Genomic DNA, 23,710 nt, shown 5'->3' on the forward strand with positions numbered 1-23,710 from the left:
TGAAGTTTTCCAAACCTCTCTTAAAGCCATCCAGGTTGTTGGCTGTCACCACATCTTGTAGCAGATAATTCCACAAGTTGATTATGTGTTGTGTGAAAAAGTACTTCTGTTTGTTGGACCTAAATTTCTTGGCAATCAATTTCATGGGTTGACCCCTGGTTCTGTTGTTATGGGAGAGGGAGAAACATTTCTCTCTACCCACTTTCTCCACACCATGCATGATTTTACAGACCTCTATCATCAGTCCCCGCAGCTGTCTTTCTAAACTAAAAAGCCCCAGGTGTTGTAGCCTTGCCTCGTAAGAAAGGTGCTCTAGGCCCCTGATCATCTTGGTTACCCTCAGGGGCGTAGCAAGGTTGAAGTGGGCCTGGAGATGAGATTTTAAAATGGGCCCCTCACTGCTGATTAACAAAGGAGACTTTCAGCCATCCAATGCGATCATAGGTATGTTTTCTCATAAGTCCTAACAAATTCAGTACCGTTTGCTTCCAGGTAAGTGTGTAGAGAACTAAAGCCTCAGGCAGCAAATCTAACCACATTTAGCTGGAAGTACATTTCACTGAAACCTAAAGGACTTTGTAATGTTTTGTCACGAAACAAGTCAATTATATGCCTTTTTTGTTTGGATGGTTTTTAAATTTTAAAAATATTACCAACCATTTGTCCAATCCACTTCAATTTAAATATACACATTCCTCTCACATCTCTCTGCTCAGAACCAAAGCCCTATGCCCAGTCATTCCAGGTCATCTAAAGGCTGGGGCTGAAATGGGGTTGGTTTTTTTAATGAAAGAAAAGGGCAGATTCTTCCATATTGGGGTGGAACTACTTTTAAAAAAACAGTTCTTTTTAATTTAAAAAAATATATATATATTAAACCAGCAAATCCCCCAATCTCTGAATTAAATATTCAGAGTCATTTCAATCTTCCCTATATCCCCCCTCACCTTATATTAAAGCTCTATGGCAAGCAATCCCTAAATATTCGGGTGGGGGGGAATAACCACAAAAAGGAAATCACATCCTACCTCCATTACTAAGCTTGAGGAGTCAAAAGCTGGGCAGAACTGTGATGGGCAAGGGCAGCCAGCACTGGCCACCCTGCCTCCTTGCTTCCTTCCTTGTTTCCTGCCTGCCAGCACTTGAGTTCAGGCTTCAGGGAGGCCTGCACGGAGGACTCTTTGGAAGTCCCACCCACCCGCTGAACAGCTGAGAGGCGGAGACTGAAGGGGCTGCAGCCGCTGGCAGGCTGCTTCGCTCCTCTGGCTAGAGCAGAAGGGCTAGCAGGAGAGGGGACCAGCAGGCAAGCAAGGGGTACTGGCTAAGGGGACTTGGGGGGCCCTCTAGGCCCTGTGGGCCTAGAGACATTTGTCTCCTCTTGCTCAATAGAACTTACGCCGCTAGTTGCCCTCTTCTGCACCTTTTCCAGATCTACAATGTCCTTTTTTAGATGTGGTGACCAGAATAGTATGCAGTACTCCAGGTGTTGCTGCACCATACTTTTGTATAAGGGCATTATAATATTAGCAGTTTTATTTTCAATCCCTTTTCTAATGATCCCTAGCATGGAATTGGCCTCTTTCACAGCTGCCACACATTGAGTCGACACTTTCAACGAGTTGTCCACCATAACTCCAAGCTCCCTCTCCTGGTCAGTAACTGACAGCTCAGATCCCATCAGTGTATACTTGAAGTTGGGGTTTTTCATCGGAGTGTGCATCACTTTACACTTGCGAACACTGAACTGCATTCGCCATTTTGTTGCCCACTCACCCAGTTTGGAGAGATCCTTTTGGAGCTCCTCACAATCAGTTTTGGATTTTACTACCCTAAATAGTTTGGTATCATCTGCAAATTTGGCCACCTCACTCCTTACCCCAACTTATAGAGCATTTATGAATAAATTAAAAAACACTGGTCCCAGTACAGATCCCTGGGGGGATCTCCATTGTGAAAACTCTCCATTTATACCTACACTCTGTTTCCTGTCTTTCAACCAGTTAGCAATCCACACATGTATTTGTCCTTTATCCCATGACTGCTAAGTTTTCTCAAGGGTCTTTGATGAGGAACTTTGTCGAAAGCTTTTTGGAAGTCCAGGTATACTTTATCCAAACACTTGTTGACACTCTCAAAGAACTCCAAAAGGTTTGTGAGGCAAGATTTACCTTTGCAGAAGCAATGCTGGTTCACTGCCAGCAAGGCCTGTTCTTCTATGCGTTTTACAATTTTATCCTTGAGGATGTTTTCCATCAATTTACCTGGAACAGACATTAAGCTAACTGGCCCGCAATTTCTCAGGTTGCCCCTGGATCCCGTTTTGAAAATTGGTGTTACATTGGCTACTTTCCAGTCCTCCGGTACATACAGAGTCTGATTGAGGGATAAGTTATATATTTTTGTAAGGTGGTTGGCAATTTCACATTTGAGTTCTTTGAGGACTCTTGGATGGATACCATCTGGCCTTGGTGATATGCTAGTTTTTCCAGACAGTTGAGAACATCATCTCTTGTCATTTCTATCTGACTCAGTTCTTTAGCCTCCATCCCCAAAAAGCCTGGTTCAGGAACAGGTATATGCTCAGTATCCTCTACCATGAAGACAGATGTAACGAATTTATTTAGCTTCTCTGCAACCTCCATATTCTCCTTAATAATCCCTTTCACTCCCTCATTGTCTAATGGTCCAACCACCTGCCTGGCAGGTTTACTGCATCTGATGTATTTTAAGAAGTTTTTGTTATTCCCCATGATGCTTTTAGCTAAATGTTCCTCAAACTTTATTTTTGCCTCCCTTATTGTCACCTTGCATTTCTTTTGCCACAGTTTGTGTTCCTTTCTGTTCTCTTCATTTGGACAGGCCTTCCAATTTCAGAAGGAAGTCTTCTTCCCTTGTATGGCTTCCTTGACTCTACCTGTTAGCCATGCTGGCATCCTCCTGGACTTGGTGGTACCTTTCCTCATTTTGAGTACACAGTCTAACTGGGCTTCTAGTATTGTGGTTTTGAGTAAACTCCATGCATTCTGGAGCGAAGTGACTCTCTTGATTTTCTCTTTCACCTTTCTTTCCCCCATATTCCTCATTGTGGGGGTTTCCTCTTCTGAAATTCCCCTGCTAATTTCCCTGCTAATTTCTTCTGAAATTAATCCCTGCTAACTGGGCAAAGAGGCACCTTTTAAACATGGTGATTCTCTTTATTTAGCAGGGGGAGAGTAACTGGCCCTATCCACCCCCAGCACAGTATTTCCAGTGACTGTTGCTGGTGTCTATCTTATGTTTCTTTTTAGATTGTGAGCCCTTTGGTGTCAGGGAGCCATCTTTATTGATTAATTAATTAAATTAATTAATTCTCTGTGTAAACCGCTTTGGAAACTTTTGTTGAAAAGCAGTATATAAATATTTGTTGTTGTTGTTGTTTATTTAATTAATTTATTTTTTTATTAAATTTATATACCGCCTTTCATTAAAAAAATCCCAAGGCACACAGAAATTAAAAACAAGATTGTAAAAATGACACAAAATATGAAGCTAAAATAGAAAAGAAATCTGATTAAAAATTTAAAATACAAGCATAAAAACAGTACAAAATACAAAGAAGCAGCAGCAGAGACAATCATATAAAAGCCTGGGTAAAAAGCCAAGATTTAACATGCTTTCTAAAAACTGTGATGGAGACCGAGGAGCAAATAGCCACCGGGAGAGGATTCCAGAATCTGGGGGAGCAACAGAGAAGGCCCTGTCCCATGTGCATGATAACTGAGCTTCCCTCATTGTCAGCACCCACAGCAGGGCCCCCTCAGATGACCTCGTCAAGCAGGCAGCAACCCTTGGGAGCAGGTGGTCCCTCAGGTATCCCTGGCCCAAACAATTAAGGGCTTTAAAGGTCAAAACCAGCACTTTGAATTGGACCCGTAAACAAACTGAAAGTTAGTGCAGCTCTTTCAAAATGGGTGTGATGTGCTCCCACCATGCAGCTCCAGACAAAACCCCAGCTGCCACATTTTGCAGTAGCTGCAGTTTCCGGCTATTCTTCAAGGGCAGCCCCACATAGAGCACATTACAGTAATCCAGCCATGAAGTGACTAAGGCATGGATAACTGTGGCCAGATCTGCCTTCTCGAGAAAGGGACGCAGCTGGTGCACTAGCCAAAGCTGTGCAAAGGCATCCCTGGCCACCACCTCCTCCTGAGCCTCCAAAAGCAGAGCCGGGTCCAGTAATACCCCCAAGCTTGTAATAACCCTTGCTCCTTCAAGGGGAGTGCAACCCCATCCAGAACTGGTAAAATCTCCTCATCCCGATTGGCTCTTCTACTGACAACATTACCTCTGCCTTGTCCAGATTCAATTTCAGTTTATTAGCCCACATCCAACCTATCATGGACTTCAGTCCCCAATTCAGGACATCCACTGCCTCCCTAGGATCAGGTGACAAGAAGAGATAGAGCTGAGTGTCGTCTGCATATTGCTGACAATTCAGTCCAAGTCCCTGGATGACCTCTCCCAGCGGTTTCATGTAGTTGTTAAACAGCATGGGGGACAAAACCGAACCCTGCAGGACCCCACAGGCCAGTGGCCATGGAGCCGAGCAGTAGTCCCCCAGCACCACCTTCTGGACCCTGCCCCCCCAAAAGGACCGGAACCACTGCAATGCATTACCTCCGATGCCCATACTAGAGAGGCAGTCCAGAAGGATACCATGGTCAATGGTATCAAATGCCACTGAGAGGTCCAACAGAACCAGCAGGGACACACTCCCCCTGTCCAGTTCCTGGCGTAGGTAATCCACTGGCAGAAGCCAGATTGAAAAGGGTCCAGATAATCTATATCATCCAAGACCCTCTGCAGTTGTTGTTGTTGTTGTTGTTCTGAAATTCAAAGTGTCTGCATTAGACTTCCTTGGTGATTCTCTCCCTGCATGTATGGTGAATTTGATCACACTATGTTCACTGTTCCCTAAAGGGTCGATGACACTGACATCATGCACCAGGTCCTGGGTGTTACAGTCCAGAACAAATCAGAAATCATCCATGATTTGATTCTGGATGAAGGTGCCAACCTGGTATGTATTACAGAGACCTGGCTGGGGGAGACAGGGGGCCCAGTGTGGTCCCAGCTTCTCCCTCCAGGATACTCTGTTGAGGATCGGATGAAGGACCATGGGCGGGGAGGTGGAGTGGCTGTGATCTATAGGAATAACATTTCCCTTACCAGGATCCCTGTTAAAGTGTCGGACCATATTGAATACTTGTGTACACAATTACTTATGGTACTCAGTTATACCATATTGAGTACAACTGTGTAATTGTGTACTTAGGTTTGGGGGCCAGGGATAGACTGGGACTTCTGTTGGTGTACCGATTGCCCCGCTGCTCAACAGAGTCCCTAACCGGACTCTGGTCTCGGACTTGATGTTGGAGTCTCCCAGGCTTATGGTGCTGGGGCACTTCAATATTCATTTTGGGACCAATTTGTCTGGGGCAGCTCAGGAGTTCATAGCGGCCATGACAACTGTGGGCCTATCTCAAGTGGTCTCAGGACCGGTGCACATTGCAGGTCACATGCTTGATTTGGTCTTTCACTCTGAGCAGGGTGGTTTTCCATGGGTGGGCAATCCTGTGATTTCCTCATTGTCATGACAGACCACCATCTGGTTAAGGTTGGACTCACAATCACTTCCCACCTTCGCAGGGGTGAGGGACCAATTTGGATGGTCCACCCGAGAAGGTTATTGGATCCAATAGGATTTCAAGAAGCCTTGGAGGGATTAAGTGTTGGCTCTGCTGGTGATCCTGCTGATGCCCTGGTGGAGAATTGGAACAGCAAACTCTCCAGGGCAGTAGACATGATTGCTCCTAAGCGTCCTCTCCAACTGGCTTCAAAACTGGCCCCTTGGTATATGGAAGAATTATGGGGGCTGAAGTGGCGTAGTAGACGACTGGAGCACAAGTGGAGAAAGACTCGGCTTGAATCAACAGATTGCAACATAGGGATCATTTGAAGACCTATGCTCAGGCGATATGTACAGCAAAGAAGCAATTCTTTTCTGCCTGTATTGCATCCGCAAGTTAACGTCCAGCAGAGTTGTTCAGGGTTGTGAGAGGGCTAGTATGTGCCGCTCCTCCCTTGAATCAGAATCTGGAACCATCAATTACCCTCTGTGATGTGTTTAATGAATTCTTTGTGGGGGGAAATCTCTCGTATTCTGGCCGACTTAGACTCCTCCACAATTACTTCAGTGTCTGATATGGAGGTGTCCAGTGACTTCTCTTGTGTGATTAGGTTGGATCAGTTCCAGTTTGTGACTCCTGAGGATGTAGACAAGCTGATTGGAATGGTGAGGCCTACCACCTGTTCTCTTGATCCTTGCCAACATGGCTTATACTATCTGGCAGTGGGGTTGTTGTAGAAGGCATGGTAGAGATTATAAATGTGTCTCTGAGGGAAGGTAGGATGCCTCCTTGTCTTAAAGAGGCAATTACTAGACTGCTTCTGAAGAAGCCTAACTTGGATCCCTCAAAGTTGAGCAACTACAGGCCTGTCTCCAACCTTCCGTGGCTGGGCAAGGTAATTTGAGAGGGTGGTGGCATCCCAGCTCCAGACAGTCTTGGAGGTAACTGATTATATAGACCCATTTCAAACTGGCTTTTGGGCTGGCTATGGGGTGGAGACTGCCTTGGTCGGCCTGATGGATGATCTCCAATTGGGAATTGACAGAGGAAGTGTGATTCTCTTGGACCTTTTGGACCTCTTGGTGTCATGCCCTCGCTCCCAGATAGCGAGGAGGAAGGGGATGCTGACAGCCCTTCAGCTGATGCAGGGGTGCCTGAGGGGCAGAGCCCGAATGTTGGTTCCCATGAGACGGCTGAGGCAGGTACGGTTGACGTCTCAGAGTAGGCACAGCAGTCTGAAGCAGCAGAGACAGGGACTGATGAACTGGAGGATGAGCTCTGCAGGCAACCCCCACTGACTCCACAGCAGAGACGGGTCACAAGGCGGCAGGCACATCTGGAATCAATCAGGAGAAGTAAGTGCCTCTTGCTGAGGGCAGATAAGCCTTGAATCCCTGCCAGCTGACAGTTATCAGCTTGAACTATAAAGCACGTCTACAGCTTGCAGTTAGCCGCTGGAAGGCAATGTATGTCATCCCTAGTGTCGACAGCTTTCAGCCTGAGCCAGAGAGAGCGAAATATTTCTGAGCCGTGTTTCGCTTCTGCTACCCAGTTTGGTCTTTTATGAACTATCATCCTAGACTTCCCTACTGGGTGGCCAGATTACTGACACTTGATGGCTTTCGATACTACTTCTGGAGCGTCTGAGAAGGTTGGGAGTGGGAGGCAGTGCTTTGCAGTGGTTCCACATCTACCTCTCAGGCAGATTCCAGATGGTGTCCCTTGGAGACTGCTCTTCTTCAAAATCTGAACTTTTGTATGATGTGCCTCAGGGCTCCATATTGTCTCCAAGGTTGTTTAACATCTTCATGAAACCGCTGGAAGAGATCATCAGGAGATTTGGTGCAGTGTGTTATCGGTATGCTGATGACACCCAAATCTATGTCAGCATCATCAGGAGAGGGCATAATCTCCCTATATGCCTGCCTGGAGTTGGTGATGGGATGGATGAGGGCTAACAAACTGAGAATGAATCCAGATAAGACGGAGGTACTCATTGTGTGGGGTCAAAACTTGAGAGACAATTTTGATCTGACTGTTCTGGATGGGGTCACACTTCACCAGAAGGAACAGGTATGCAGTCTAGGGGTGCTTCTGGATCCGAGCCTCTCCCTGGTGTCCCAGGTTGAGACAGTGGCCAGAAGTGCCTTCTATCAGCTTCGACTGATATGCCAGCTGCGTCTGTTTCTTGAGATAAACAACCTCAAAACAGTGGTAACCTCCAGACTGGATTACTGCAATGTGCTCTATGTGGGGCTGCCCTTGTATGTAATCCAGAAACTACAGATGGTCCAGAATGCGGCAGCCAGGTTGGTCTCTGGGTCATCTCAGAGAGACCATATAACTGCTGTATTGAAGGAGTGACACTGGCTGCCAATATGTTTCCAGGCAAAATACAAGGTGTTGGTTATCCTCTATAATAAGATGGTAAGTGTGCGTCCGTGCCTTAGAATGCTGGGGTCTGCGTCTGTGTCTCCCTGGGCTGTTCTGGGCATGCATGAAGCGCATGCCCAGAACAGTCTGAGGGAGACACGACCGCCGACACCAGGCGGCCATGCTGGCCGGTTCTCCGGTCGCCACCTCTGCCCGCCCGGCCGGAGAAAGGACACCGGGAAGGGAAAGACGGCGGGGATGGCCAGCACTCTGGGCGGCGGGGGCGGCACTCTGGCCAGTTCTCTTGCAGCTGCCTCTGCCCATCCGGCTGGAGAAAGGACTCCGGGAAGGGAGTGGGGGCAGGCAGCACTCTGGCTGGTGGGGACGGCACTCTGGGCGGCACTCTGGGAGTGGGGAAGGGAACGGACGCTGGGGAAGGGAAAGACGGACATCGGGCGCGGACGCCGGGAAGGGAAAGACAGCGGGGGTGGGCAGCACTCTGGGTGCCAGGGGCGGCCACAGCAAGGCAATGGTGATGGCGATGGCACAGAGAAGCCGCGGCGAAGGGAAAGACGGCGGGGGCAAAGGGGGGGGGCTAGAGAGAGGGAAAAGGAAAGAAGAGCATGGGAGAGAGGGAAGGGTAGAAAACAAGAGGGTGGGGTGGGAGAAAGGAAAACAGATACACAAGTGTGGGTCAAAAGACAGGGAGAGAGAGTAGGGGAAAACAATCAGAAAAAGAACCCCATTCCAGACCAGAGAAGGCACTGGGCCCAGCCAAAAGGAGGAGGACGCAGTGAAGCCAAAGGAAGCAGAAATAGGCGGCACCAAAAGTCTACTAGCTAACATGGGCCAGGGACTGAGGGAGGAAGGCAAAGACAGAGAGAGAAATAGAGAAAGAGAGGGGGGGGGAGGAGTGAGGGAGGGAGACAGGACAATAGGAAGATGGAAAGAAGGAAAGAAGGAAGGAGAGAAAAGAGAGAGGGGGGAGGGGAAAGGACAATAGAAACAAGGAGGGAGGGAGGGAAAGTAGGAAAGAGAGAATAAAGGAAGGAGAAAGAAAAAGGAGAAAGAAATGAGGAAGAAGGACCAAAAAAAGACAGAAGGGAGGGAGGAGCAGCCAGCCCCAAAGAGCGAGCCCATTAAAGAAAGGAGGAAAAGACCAAGAAAACAGAAATATGGGAGTTAGCAGAGGTGGAAAAAAGGAAGGAAAAGAGGGCGAGGGAGAGAGAAGAAAGGAAGGAAAGAAAACAGAGGAAGAGAGAGAAAGGGAAGAAAACGGAAAGACAGAAAGAGAAAAAGATAAAAGGAAAGGAGGGCCAAAGAGAGACAGAGAAGGAATAAAGGAAACAACAACAGCAAAAAAAAGGTACTAGCGCCCGTTATTTTAACGGGCTTAAAACTACTAGTAACCTATAAAGCCCTAAACAGCTTGGGCCCTGGGTATTTAAGAGAACGTCTTCTTTGTCATGAACCGCACCGCCCACTGAGATAATCTGGAGAGGTCCATCTGCATTTGCCACTGGCTCATCTGGTGGCTACTCAGGGATGCGCCTTCTCCGCTGCTGCCCCAAGGCTTTGGAATGTGCTCCCTAATGAAATAAGAGCTTCCCCATCTCTGACAGCTTTTTAAAAGTCTAAAGATGCATCTGTTCACCCAGGCTTTTAATTAATACTAGCTGACCCTGCACAGAGCATCTGTGTAGTTGTGCACTGAGCCTGTGGCATCCCCTTGCAGCGCTCTCGCTCGCTCTCCCCCCGCAGCGCTCTCGATTGCTCTCCCCCCTGCAGTGCGCTCGCTTGCTTTCCCCGCAGCGCTCACCTCGCGCAGCTCTCTCCCCACGCAGCTCTCCCCATTGGACCAGCCAGGCCATCCCGCTGCCGCCACCCACCTCCTCCTCCCAGCTGGTAGGGCTTTGCCTGCCATCTGCCCACCTCCTCTCTGCCACCATTATTTCTCCCCGCCACTGCCTCCTCTTCCTCGCCGGTGGGGCTTTGCCCACCATCCACCCACCTCTTCTGGCTGGAGGGGCTTTTGCCTGCTGGCCCTCCACCTCTGCATTCTGGCCGCCACCATTATTTCTCTCTGCTTCAGTGCTGGAACTCTCGTGCTCTAGAGCATCTGCGCGTTCCTACCTGCTTGTTCCCCTCACCTCAGAGATCTCACCACCCTCACCTGAGCTGCACTCCTGCTTCTCCTCTATCCCATTGCTTCCATCCCCCTCACCCTTCTTGGTCGTGGCTGGAGCATTGCTGCCGCCTGTTGGCCAAGCTGCAGCCCCCATCCCCAGAGACCTCCCCACCCTTACCCGAGCCCCAATCCTGCTCCTCCCCACAGGAGCAGCAGGAGTGATTGACCGGGCCGTTCCTCACTTTTGCCAACACCATGGCCACTCGTTCCCCTCAGGCCACTGACAGGCCCAGGCCCATCCCTTGCCTGCCTGCCTCCCTCTGACAGTGACCTTGGTAGCCCCAAACAGCAGCAGTGGTTGCTTGGACCCTTCCTTGCTGCTATTGCTGCCATGGCCGCTCATTCCCCTGTCAGGCTGCTGACAGGCTCAGGCCCATCCCTTGCCCTTCCTTCTGTCTCTCTTCCCCCTCCCTTCTTTTTCTCTTTCTCTCTCCTCCACTCGCTCTTCCCCACTCTTTCTTCCCCTCTCCCTTCATGTTTTTCCCTCCCTCCCTCCCTGAGTTAACAGATTTTGTTCATCTTGTTTCCTCATTTAATTCTCCTTCTCCTGAAGGGGCTCTTTCCTCCCTCACGACCCATCTTTTTTCAAACCCCTGCCTGCTATCCTTTTATATATAGAGATTCCTCTCCTCTACAATCAAGTTGCATTCAAACTGACCTCAACCATCACAGGCTCCTCCTCTTTATCTGCATAGGGATCCCAACTGCCCAATCACCACAGTGCCACAGGCTCCTCCTCCCTATCTGCATAAGGAATCCCCACTGCCCAATCAGGTGCTTCTGCTTGCAAACTCTGTCAGCCAATCGCCTCCTTTCTACAACGTCCCCACGCATGGCCCATCTTGGAGAATCCTCTATAATAAGATGGTTAGGTGTGCATCCGTGCCTTAGAAGGCTGGTGTCTGCGTCCGTGTCTCCCTTGGCTGCAGAGCGCATGCCCAGAACACGCCGAGGGAGACACGACCGCCAGCACCAGGCGGCCGTGTTGGGCGGTTGTTTGCCCGGCCGCGGAAAGGCCAGAAGCGGCCGCTGCGAAGCCGGGGAAGAGGCAAAGCTGGGGAAGCCAGAGGACGCGGCGCGGCCGAGGCGGCAGCGGAGCCATGGCTGAGGCCAGGACGCACCGCCAAAGCCGGACGGGGGGAAGAGGTGGCGGGGGAAGCCGCCCGATGTGGTGGCAAAGCTGCCGCCGAGGCCTGGCGGCACCGCCGAAACCAGGCGGGGGGGAGACTTTGGGGCCCTTGCCCGGCCAGGGAGACCGGCCGCGGCATGGAGGCGGGGGCCCCGGCGCGCACAACTCTACTAGCGCCCGTTATTTAACGGGCCTCAAATCACTGGTTAATAATATAATAATTGTTTTAATGGTTTTAATGCTGTTTTAAAATATTGTTTTAAAAATTTTAAATTGTTATGTTTTAATCTTTTTTTAAAAACTAATGTTTTACTTTCTGTTTTTATTTTGTTGTAAACCACCCAGAGACGTATGTTTTGGGTGGTATAAAAATATGTTAAATAAATAAATAAATACTACACCTCCAAGGTGCTCCTCCCTGTCCTTTCTATAGAGTTTATATCTAGGGATAACATTGTCCCCCTGGTTCTCACTGTTCCACCATGTTTCTGTTATGCCCACTATATCTATTTCTGTGTTAGCAACCAAGCACTCCAGCTTGCCCATCTTGGCTTGGAGCCTTCTGGCACTGGCATATAAGGAGAGGAGAGCTGGTCTTGTGGTAGCAAGCATGACCTGTCCCCTTAGCTAAGCAAGGTCTGCTCTGGTTGCATATGAATGGGAGACTTGATGTGTGAGCACTGCAAGATATTCCCCTCGGGATGAAGCCGCTCTGGGAAGAGCAGAAAGTTTCAAGTTCCCTCCCTGGCTTCTCCAAGATAGGGCTGAGAGAGATTCCTGCCTGCAACCTTGGAGAAGCCGCTGCTGCCAGTCTGTGAAGACAATACTGAGCTAGATAGACCAATGGTCTGACTCAGTATATGGCAGTTTCCTATGTTTCCTATGTTTACCTGTACACGGAATCTCTTACTGGTATATGCTATTATTTATTTATTTATTTGCTCTTTGACCAGATAGCACAGCTGCCTGTCTGCTCTTTATGTCGTTCTGCTCTGTTCCCTTCTGTTTTATCTGAATCCTTTACACTCTCGCACTTTAAAGGATGGCTTTTGCTGAACCGGATACTGCCCAGCTCCTGTTGGCTATTCCCCAGGTGTCATTTTAAAAGCTGCTCTTTTAAAATGACACCTTTTATTTTTTATTTTAAGCACCAGCAGTCTGGTTCCATCTTGGTTCAAGTGCAGCCTGTCCCTTTTGTACAGGTCTTGCTAGCCCCAAAATATATCTCAGTGCTTAACAAATCTAAACCACTCCTCCTGGCACCAACGTCTCATCCACACATTGAGACCTCTCAGCTCTGCCTGTCTCACTGTACTTGCACGTGGAACAGGCATTTCTGAGAATGCTACCTTGGGGGTCCTGGACTTCAATATGCTACCAATATGCTACCTATCAGCCTAAATTTGGCTTCCAGGACCTCCCAACTACATTCCCCCACATCGATGTGCACCATGACAGCTGTCTCATCCCCAGCACTGCCTAACAGCCTATTTAGACGCTGCAGATATTGAGAAGGCTGCCTCATTCACTCCATCAAGGGGAAGCATACATGAGGCAGGTTGTTCAAGAGGGAAGGGATCAAGCATGCTTCCCTTCCCCCTGGCAAGTATCTGTTGATCTCACCTGGGTCTTGAGATCAGCAGCAGTTACAATACTTAAGCTAACAGAAGTGTTTATGGTTTTATTCTTTAATTTCATTGTTAAGACTGACATTTAATTTGTAATTATGATTTTGATGTTTTGAAGTTTTTATGAGTGATACATTGTTAGACTCCAAGGGCGCCACAGAGAGAAAGATTAGGTTTTACACACAGACACACCCCAAACTCCTTACAAGTTAGTTTGGCCAGTGGTGATAGTCTTTTCGATTGCATTAAGCAAAGGAGATTTGGCCAGTGTTAAACCACTGTGAACTGCCAGAGAAATCTGCTAGTATATATATCCAGGGCCAGCTCTGGCCAGCTGGGGTTCTGTCCTTTAGCAGGAGATACTGACTCGTGCATTTTCATAGAATTTTAAATATTCCAAGAGCAGAGCTAGCTAAAATATGCAGGGAAATGAGGCTGCCACCTGGGATGGTGACACTGGCTGACATCCAGAGCAATGAGCTGTTTGTGGAAGGACACTGCACTTGTGCAAAACTGTTGCTCCAGCGAATTGTGCTCCAGATTACTGTTGTGCTACTGCAAACATGCTTACATCTGCGCCACAGCTGTGCAACTGTGACATGCCTCATTTCTTTTAATAGGGACATTAAAGAATTGTGCTGTAGGACAATAGCACAATTCTGCAAACCCCACTTTTTGTAGTGCAATTAAGCGAACGTCTTTCACTAGTGCAAATTAACTTGCTCTGCCAGCACTTTGTTGTGAATTAAACAACAGTCGGACACTGTTCTTGGAGGGGTCAGCTATAAGTAGTTGGGATGACTCCAGAGATCCAAGTACACTGCTGTCAAGACTGGTCCCAAATCTCCAAATTGTCCCAGCCTGTGTTGACCCCTTCAGGGCTGCCGCTTCTTCAACAGGAGTGTGAGTGCTTATATATGTGGAAAGATAAACCAAGGTCATTTCATCCCAAGGCAACACACTCAGAGTAGTATGAATTGGAAAAACTCTCGAGAGCTAGCTGTAATCCTGCTGCTGTCAAATGCCTCCACTGTTTGCACTGAGGAAAAGTAGCAAACATCTATAATTCCTAATCAGTGCACTGGGGATGAATGAATGAGTAGCAAGTTATGAGAAAGAAATGAGATAATTAAAGACTCATGCAAGCCCAAAATGTGTACCTACCAAAAGGAGATTGTCTGCTGCTCCTCTGCATGATTTAATGTTCCAGCCTTGCCTCCTTCAAATCAGCTTCTTCAGGAGGTGGGCAATTCCTGGGCATTTTATCTCTGCATGAGTCACTGCTCTGGCCATGGCTCCTTCCCATATGGTTCAGTTTTAATTCAGAAAAAAGGTATGCCGCTAACAACTTTTGGAAAGATAGATCTACATGTTTACTGCATGCGTGTGCACATGGGTGTGCACATACCACCTTCTACCTCTGCCATTTCTAGACCATGTGCCTGGAGAATAGAGCAAAACTGCCTGAAGTGAAAAGAAACATAAAAATAACTTTTGATTACAGTTCCTTGATTACTATGGCTTCATTTGATTAGGATTGTAAAAGATGCAATTGGTGGTATGTGCTTTTACACTTTGTTTGAATGACTGTATTGCTGACTCTTTAAAATAGTCTACAGTGCATGTGCTGGTTTGGGCAGAGCGAAGGTCAACAAATAATCTGCCACTGAAGTTGGGCAATAAGAGAGAGAGGAATGCTGATGAACTTTGAATCCCAGCCTGGGGAGTAGCGAGTGCGAGGGGAGCAGGGCTTCAGGGCATGTTCCATGCAGTCAGTGACCACGTGGAGGTTGCTGCTGTTTCCTGTGCCGATACTTTGGTAGTATTTGCAAGCTGTGTAGGAGAAATATGAAGCAAAGGATAAGTTAACCCAGAAACAACATAGAATGCAAAATCAATGGGGAATGCTAGCTAGTTGAAGGGGTTCCTGGATGCATCCCCTTGAAGTCTTGTATCAAAGGCAAGGCATTTGGGATTATCCTCAGTGTTGGAGATACTGAAACTTCCAGGGCAGGGCTGGGATTCTTGTCTTTGTGACTCCCACCCTTTCTAACACACACACACACACACACACACACACACACACACACACACACACACACACACCCTTTAACTTACTGTCATCAAAGTATTGCTGCCCATCGGATTCTTTGATATCAGAAGGCAGTTGGCTCCATGTCTTCCGGAAGGCGTTTTCTATTTGGCTGAAAATAGATGTGTTGAAACTACCAGGCTCAATGATACTGACTTGGACCCCAAAGGGACGGAGCTCCTGCCTGAATTGGAAGCAAATAGATCAAGGAATATCATCTTACACTGATCAATGATAATAATAATAATGATGCTTAATTGTAGAGAAAATAAGATGGTGGCCATCACAAAATCACGCAGCCTGCACAGGTGGTCACCACTTTCCCCTCCACAATGTCCCAGAATGAGAATCCGTCCAGGGCATTGTGGCATACCGGCCACTTCCAGCATGCCGTTCAATGGGGCTGCAAGGAGGTATGCAGCAGATAGTGCTGGCGGGGGAAATACAGTGGTGTTGGGGGAATGGGCACCCTCCCTGCTCCTTAAAGGTAACCCCCTGCTGCCAAACCGGCCAAAAAGCGGGACCTCTGATCCGGTCCGATGGTCCGTAAAAGGACCGCCAAACCAGTTCATGTACATCCATACCCCTAATAAAAATCAAACCCAGCAGTAGACATTTAAAAAAGACTTTTAAAAACCCACTTGCTTCCTTGTCAAGAGTGAGTAACCTTCCCCACCCCTTCTGCTGGTGAGCACCCTTGTGCATTTAGATGAAGTTCAGCTTGTGCGGGAGAAATTACTTTACTGATCACCCCCCCATTTTCTGTGGTGGAACAAAGGAGTCATTCCTCTGCTATCAGTTGGGCTTTGCAAAACACACCAGCATAGGCATGAAATAACATATTGGATGTTACTGATATGACTTGTGATATAGTTTATCGACAGCACAATACTAAGAGTACAAAGAAAAAAGACTTGGGAGATAATGGATGAGACAAAAGAGACAGCCTGTTCCCTGACAGCAGTCATCTTTCCCAGCACCAATTATTATTCAGTCTTACTCCATCTTATCTGGAGCAACACCCAGGCGACTTAACTAAGCAAGAGAGAAAGCTGCAGAGCTGCTGTTGTACCTCAGACTGTCAGAGAAGGCTTCGACACCAAACTTGGACGGAGCGTAACCTCCTCCGACACATGCTAGTCTTCCTGTTGTGCTGCTCATGTTGACCACCCTCTCTCTGGTCTTTTTCATCAGGGGCAGCATGTGCAGGGTCATCAATCAGCCCAAGCAGGTTGATGTTTGTCACCTTGGCAAAGTCCTCTTTAATAAGCCATTCATTGGGAGCAAGTGGGGTGCCTATGCTCACATTGTTTACCAAGCCCCAGAGCCCTGTGTGAGGAGAGAATGTACATAATTAGAACTGTCCTTATAATTCATTATCATTCTAAGCCACCTGAAGGTCTGGATGGTTTCCATTTTGAGCCTGTTCAGACGAGCATTTAGCGACTCATGGGGTGATTATGAGGAAGCAAGGAAGGAGGAAAAGCTATCCAGGTTTTTCTCCGACCTTGCTTCCACATAATCACGTTACCCAGCTTTTCCTCTTGCCTTGCTTCCACACAACTAAAAATTGAGAGGACACATGGCTCCCAAACCTGGGAAGAACACAGTTTTTGATTGTGTGAATGACCTCATTATGTTGTATGAATGTACAAATGTCTGTACACTTGTACATGTTTTTATGTGAATGACTGTACCTGCATTCATTATAAAAATGGAACCTGGGTACAGGGCCTCTCATGTACAGATAGGAAGTATACTGCTGTACCTGTGTTCAGCATAATGTATGAATAATGTTACCAATGTACTGATCTGTACCTGTGTAAACTGTACACTCGTTGTATGATGATGTTGGCAAGTAAGAAAGAGGAATGTGGTAGAGCTTCGCATCCCAGCCTGCAGAGTAGCGAATACGAGGGTAGCAGGAATTCAGGGCATGTTCAATGCAGTCGGTGACCAGGTAGAGGTTGCTGTTTGCCATGGTTTGATCTTGGAAATATTTGCAATCTGTGAGCAAGAAATAAGAAGCAAAGGAAATGTCAGGCCTGAAACAATGTAGGAGGCAAGGAGAAATGCTAGGTAACCGAAGGGACAAAAACACTCCTGTGTGCTCCCCTCGAGTACTGTACTGAAAGTGAGGCATTTGGGATTATGTTTGATGCTTGAGAGAGCCACCTAATGGTGCAGCGGGGAAATGACTTGATTATCAAGCCAGAGGTTGCCGGTTTGAATCTCCTCTGGAATGTTTCCCAGATTATGGGAAACACCTGTATTGGGCAGCAGAGATATAGTAAGATGCTGAAAAGCATCATCTCATACTGCGCGGGAGGAGGCAGTGATCAACCCCTCCTGTATTCTGTCGAAGACAACCACAGGGCTCTGTGGGCGCCAGGGGTCGACACCGACTCAACGGCACACTTTACCTTTTGATGCTTGAGAACTGAAACTCCCATGGCAGGGAGTTTTGGCCCATATGTGCGTCCGTGTGTGTGTGTGTGCGCGCACACACACACACACACACACACACACTTACCAGAAGTAATTTGCCCCCTTTAACTCACAGGTCTCAAAGTACTGCTGACCATAGAATTCTTGGATGTAAGAAGGCAGTCTCTTCCAGATATTCTGGAAGGCCTCTTCTGCATTGTTGAAAAAGGATGTACCAAAACCACCAGGCTTAATAATGCTGACTTGGACCCCAAAAGGATGGACGTCTCGCCTTAATTGGACACAAAGAGATCAAGGAATATCATCTCACAGTGATCTGCAATAACAGTGTTGCATGGTATGCATAAGTGGTCTTGAGAGTTCTTGTTCGGTTCTTGCCCTCTGCTAACTGAGCAAAAAAACCCAGTCCCTGCAAGTTATCCACCTCACCTTTCAAGATACAGATACCTGGAGCATGGCCTCAGCAGAATATGAATACTAGGAATACTAAGGACAAAAGTTGAAGGAGCTATTGCGCTAAGTAATGGAGGAGACAAAACAGCTCTGTCAGTCTCCAGTTCTGTCCTTACAGCAGCTATCTTTCCCAGATGTTGCTGATCATTGTTATTCAATGTGGTTACCCAAACTTTAGTTGGAGAAACACCCATGGCATTCAACCAAGCAAGAAAGAAGGTTGTAGAGCTGCGATTGTACCTCAGACTGTCTGAGAAGGCTTCCATGCCATGCTTAGATGGAGGGTAACCTCCACCACAGACTGCCAGTCTTCCCATCGTGCTGGACATATTGACCACCCTCCCTCTGGCTCTTTTTACCAGGGGCAGCATGTGCAGAGTGACGTCAATCAGTCCAAGCAGGTTGACGTTTATCACCTTGGCAAAGTCTTCTTTGGTCAACCATGCATTGGGGGCATTTGGAACAGCAATGCCTGCATTGTTGACCAAACCCCAAAGCCCTGTGTGAGGAGAGAATGCACTTGTTTAGAACTTCCTTATCAGCCCCAGCTCTCTCCAGAACTGGACTATTTTGTTTTCTGTAGATTGTATTCAACCATGTACCATTGTGATCCCTATTTATGTGGATTTGTGTTATAGGATCCACATTTGAGTTAAGAGAATGTGTTTACAAATTCACTTATGCACCAAAAAGCATAGAAAGTATATTTTAAAGAACATTCCATGGTATGTAAGCCGTAAGAATGATCCACAGGCCCACATGCTGTGCGCATTTACAGCTTAGCCTCTGCACGCACACTTACTCTTTGCAATTCAGCCCCAATCCTTTTACTGAGGGCAAAATTGGAGCTGAATTCAGCGGTATGTCAATCCTTCATAAGCACTACAGTATTAACTTCAAAATTTATGCAATTCTCTTAAGCCAAATGAAAATGTAAGGGAAAAGCAAGGAGTCAGTGTGTACATTACAAAATTACTACAATGCAGTTTCATCAGATGTTTTTGACATTTAGCAGATAAATTTCAATCAACTGGCTACTTTTCATGATGTATAGAATGTTGAGGCATTGTTAATAATAATAATAATAATAATAATAATAATAATAATAATAATAATAAATAATTCAATTTCTATACCGCCCTTCCAAAAATGGCTCAGGGCGTTTTACACAGAGAAATAATAAATAAATAATATGGCTCCCTGTCCCCAAAGGGCTCACATTCTAAAAAAAACACACAAGATAGACACCAGCAACAGTCACTGGAGGTACTGTGCTGGGGGTGGATAGGGCCAGTTACTCTCCCCCTGCTAAATAAAGAGAATCACCACAGTAAAAGGTGCCTCTTTGCCCAGTTAGCAGGGGATGTTATCTATCTATCTATCTATCTATCTATCTATCTATCTATCTATCTATCTATCTATTAGATTTATATACCGCCCTTCCAAAATGGCTCAGGGCAGTTCACAGCATGATAAAAACAATGAAAACAAATTAGCAATTAAAAACTATTAAAACACAATAAAACCAATAAAACCGCTAAAAGTCCTGAAAACCAGGGCAACAATTTAAAACAGCTAATCATTTAACTGTTGCTGGTAGAAGGCTGATGTGATGGTAGAAGGCTGAAAACCCAGCGTACTTTGCTTTAGGAAGGGGGCAGCTCCAGCTTTGAGGGAAGCCGTGCCAAAATGCTCTTTGAGGGGCTCCCCTTAAGTTTAGGTATAGGGGAGTTTCAATCGTAGCACAGCAGAACAGTGAGGGTTCTCCTCCCCACTTAAGCTGAAAAGGAGTGGTAGAGCTCCTCCGGGTAGTAGCCCCTCACCAGCTGCCATTTTGTTTCTCCCACCATATCTTACCTCAAGGATAGCTCTGGGGCCTTTGGGGGAAAACAAAACAGCAGCTGCCAGAAGAACTGAGGCCATTAAATCTCAAGCCTTCTGTGGAGGGCACACATGTCAGCATGATGAGCACTGTGCATGCACTGTGGTTAAGCATCAATCCAAGGATTATGGGCAGGGGCATAGCTAGGGGAGAGGGGGCCTGTCTTCACCCCTCTCTCCAGTGGCCCCTCAGAGTGAGGGAGATAATGAAGAAAATAGGGAGGGGTGGAACTGGGGACCCCAGGTTCTTTGAACCCATTTGCTCAATTATAGCTACACCTCTAATGATGGGTACCGATACTGAACTTTGTCTAAGAACCCATACCTGTAGTATGGCAGTGGTGTAGAAGCTGCAGCAATATGGCTATTCCTATGCTACTTCTAAGCGTGCCAAATTTTCAGCTTACCTCTCTGTCTGTGCCTTTAGCAACAGCTTGATTGGCAAATAATAGTAAATGATAACATTTGTCTTTCCAGCATGGAAAGCTTAATCTGCTCATTGCTCAGATCAAGCAGCTGACAAAGGCAAGGTATAACTTTCTGACCAACTGAAACCTTAGAAGCCAATCACGTTGCTGGCCCTAGAAGCATGTATTGTCCTGGTAAGAGCAGAGTTTGATGGTAGCTGGATGTGCTTTCTTGAGCGCCTCCATATTTCTTGCATTTTAACTGTTTTCCTATATTTTTATATTTCTCATTATATTTCCTTTTAAATTTCCTGGTAAATGTTTTTAAATTTTTCCTGGCATTTTTGCTTCATTGTGCTGAATTTTTGTGGAATATGGGGAGGAAGAAAAGAGCCCGTCTCAGCCCAGCAGCAAGCAATGTGGAGGAGGGAAGTTTTTCAAAACAGTCTCGAATGGAGGAATTTATAGTTACTAAAGTAAGTTCCTCTCAGTCACCATCCTTATTGAATAGGTTTAAGCCGCTGGAACCTCTAGATGAACTGGACCCAGGGCCTATTGAGAAGCTGGCTTCAGTTTCCCTTCTGTCGGACACAGCCCACACTTCTCAGGATATTGGCAAACTAAATGCTACACTATCTCAGTTTTGCCAACTGACGGCGAACACTCTCCAAGTAGTCTTGCAAAATATGTACTCCCTCGAAAAGAAACTTGACACTCTTATTTTTATTTTGTCAACAACATCTCTCCAGACAAATTAACTCATCTAAGGAATGTAATTGTGCTTCTTCATCAAATTCTTTGCCTTCAAAAATGAAAACTAGATTATCTTTTTCTCCTCAGAAACCACTTAATAATAATAATAATAATAATTTAATATGTATGGCTTGTATGGTGTTCCCGCCATTGAGTTTGGACTTGAGGAGTTAGAAAAATCCTCAAGTCCAAACTAAATGGTGGGAACACCATACAAGCCGTAAACACCTGGGCTATACCTGTTATCAGATACACTGCAGGAATAATAGACTGGACCCAGGCAGAGCTAGAGACGCTAGATCGTAAGACCAGGAAAATCATGACCATCAATCATGCTCTGCACCCCCGCAGTGATGCAGATAGGCTATACCTCCCTCGCAGCTCAGGTGGAAGAGGAATGCTGCAAGTCCATCAAACAGTAGAGGAGGAGAAAAGAGGCCTTGAAGAATATATCAAGGACTGTGAAGAAGATGCACTTCAAATGGTCAAGAACGAGAAACTATTCAACACCAATTAAACAAAGCAGGCCTACAAGAAAGAACAAGTCAATAACCGAGCAGAAAAATGGAAAAATAAGCCCGTGCATGGTCAATATTTGCGCAATATAAGTGGAAAATCAGACATCACCAAGACCTGGCAATGGCTTAAGAATGGCAACTTGAAGAAAGAAACAGAGGGTTTAATACTGGCTGCGCAAGAACAGGCACTAAGAACAAATGCAATAAGGGCAAAAGTTGAAAAATCCACAACAAACAGCAAGTGCTGCCTTTGTAAAGAAGCAGATGAAACCGTGGACCACCTAATCAGCTGTTGTAAAAAGATCGCACAGACTGACTACAAACAAAGTCATGACAAAGTAGCAGGGATGATACACTGGAACATCTGCAAAAAATACAAGCTACCTGTAGCCAAACATTGGTGGGACCGTAAACTTGAAAAAGTGGTAGAAAATGAAGATGTAAAAATATTATGGGACTTCCACCTACAAACAGACAAACATCTGCCACACAATACACCAGATATAACTGTAGTTGAGAAGAAAGAAAAACAAGTGAAAATAATCGACATAGCAATACTAGGGGATAGCAGAATAGAAGAAAAAGAAATAGAAAAAATCACCAAATACAAAGATCTACAAATTGAAATTGAAAGGCTGTGGCAGAAAAAGACCAAAATAATCCCAGTGGTAATTGGCGCCCTGGGTGCAGTTCCAAAAGACCTTGAAGAGCACCTCAACACCATAGGGGCCACAGAAATCACCATCAGCCAATTACAAAAAGCAGCTTTACTGGGAATAGCCTATATTCTGCGACGATATCTATAACAACAGCAACAACATTGACAATAAAATTCAGCCATCCCAGGTCCTTGGGAAGGACTCGATGTCTGGCTAAAACAAACCAGTCAATAACACCTGTCTGACTGTGTAAAATAATAATAATACATTTATATACCACCCCAAATCAAAGTCTGGCTGCGTGTTTCAACCTAATTATGTTTTGTTACTGATTACCAAGATCTCCATAAATTATTCTAAGTGGCACCATAAAGATGCAATAATTCATTCTTTGAGATTACTAACTCAAGCAACCATCACGTACTGCGATATTCTCCACTTTATGATTATGTTCAAAACCGGCAGGATTCCCACGATCCTGTTTCGTCCAAGCTAGCTTCTATCCAGATATGGCATCAGAACACAAAGATACTTTAAAGATATACAACCAACAGTTTTGTTTTCACAGAAGACCAAAGATAGAATGCTAAAGGCCAATCTTTTTCGTTCAAGACCTCAGGCATGTCTCTGTGTAGTTAACAGCCAGAAACCAACAAATGATTACATCATCGTTCAGGACTCTCAAGGTCACTCCACTCCTTCTGGGCTTTCACGGCTGACTGAGTTAAAGCAAGGAAGGCAGGAGCTGCTTAGTCATTCAATCCACGCTTCTGCTGAATCATCCAAAGTAAATGACTCTCCAAATCTTATTGATATGTCTTTACTTGAATCACATGAGAGCTCTTTATTGTTGGCCAAAGCAGCGGATAATACACCTGTTTATTTGTTTTTTGTTTTTGTGTATTTGTTTCTTTTTGTGTTTTTGTACTCTGGTCTATGAGCGCAATAAAGATTGGATTGGATTGCTGGCCCTACCCACTCATAGATACAACATAATGACAAAAGTAGAAAAAGTCAGCCACCTTTGTTCCCCACACATCCTTTCACCCACTTGGTTGCTGCCGCAACACTCTCTGTGCTGGTGACATCCAGAAGGGTGGTTCTCAGCTGACCTGAGGTGGCCTTCTGCAGCTGCTCTGCCCCACACTGTATGAGGCAAGCTGCCAACACCTTCAGGCCCTTCTCATCCAGCTGCCTGGCCAGCAGGTTTCCAAAGCCAGAGTCACAGCCAGTGATGAAGACATACTTCTCTGTCAGGTTGTCCACAGTCTGTCTCTCCCGGTACCATCAACAAAGGAAGTAAAGCCCCACAAAAGCAGCCAGGTAGAGCCACATGGCAAAAAGCTAAAGGGAAGAAATGAAAAGAGCTTAAGTGCTGGGGCAGTTTCAAATCCAGTTCAAGCCCAATCTTCTGGAAAGATGATCAGTGTAGGACAGATGTTCTTCACTCTAAGGCCTGGGGCAGTGTTGGCCTCACCAACCCTAAGTGTGGGCCCCTAACTGTTTATTGGG

At 46.3% G+C, this 23,710-nt stretch overlaps 1 pseudogene; it reads right to left on the minus strand.

Moving 5' to 3' along the window:
• Positions 1-14,600: 14,600 nt before the first annotated feature.
• Positions 14,601-23,533, minus strand: LOC128345518 (retinol dehydrogenase 7-like; annotated as a pseudogene).
• Positions 23,534-23,710: the final 177 nt, after the last annotated feature.

The sequence above is a fragment of the Hemicordylus capensis genome, chromosome 2 (genome assembly GCF_027244095.1).
Source record: "Hemicordylus capensis ecotype Gifberg chromosome 2, rHemCap1.1.pri, whole genome shotgun sequence".
Taxonomy (NCBI): domain Eukaryota; kingdom Metazoa; phylum Chordata; class Lepidosauria; order Squamata; family Cordylidae; genus Hemicordylus; species Hemicordylus capensis.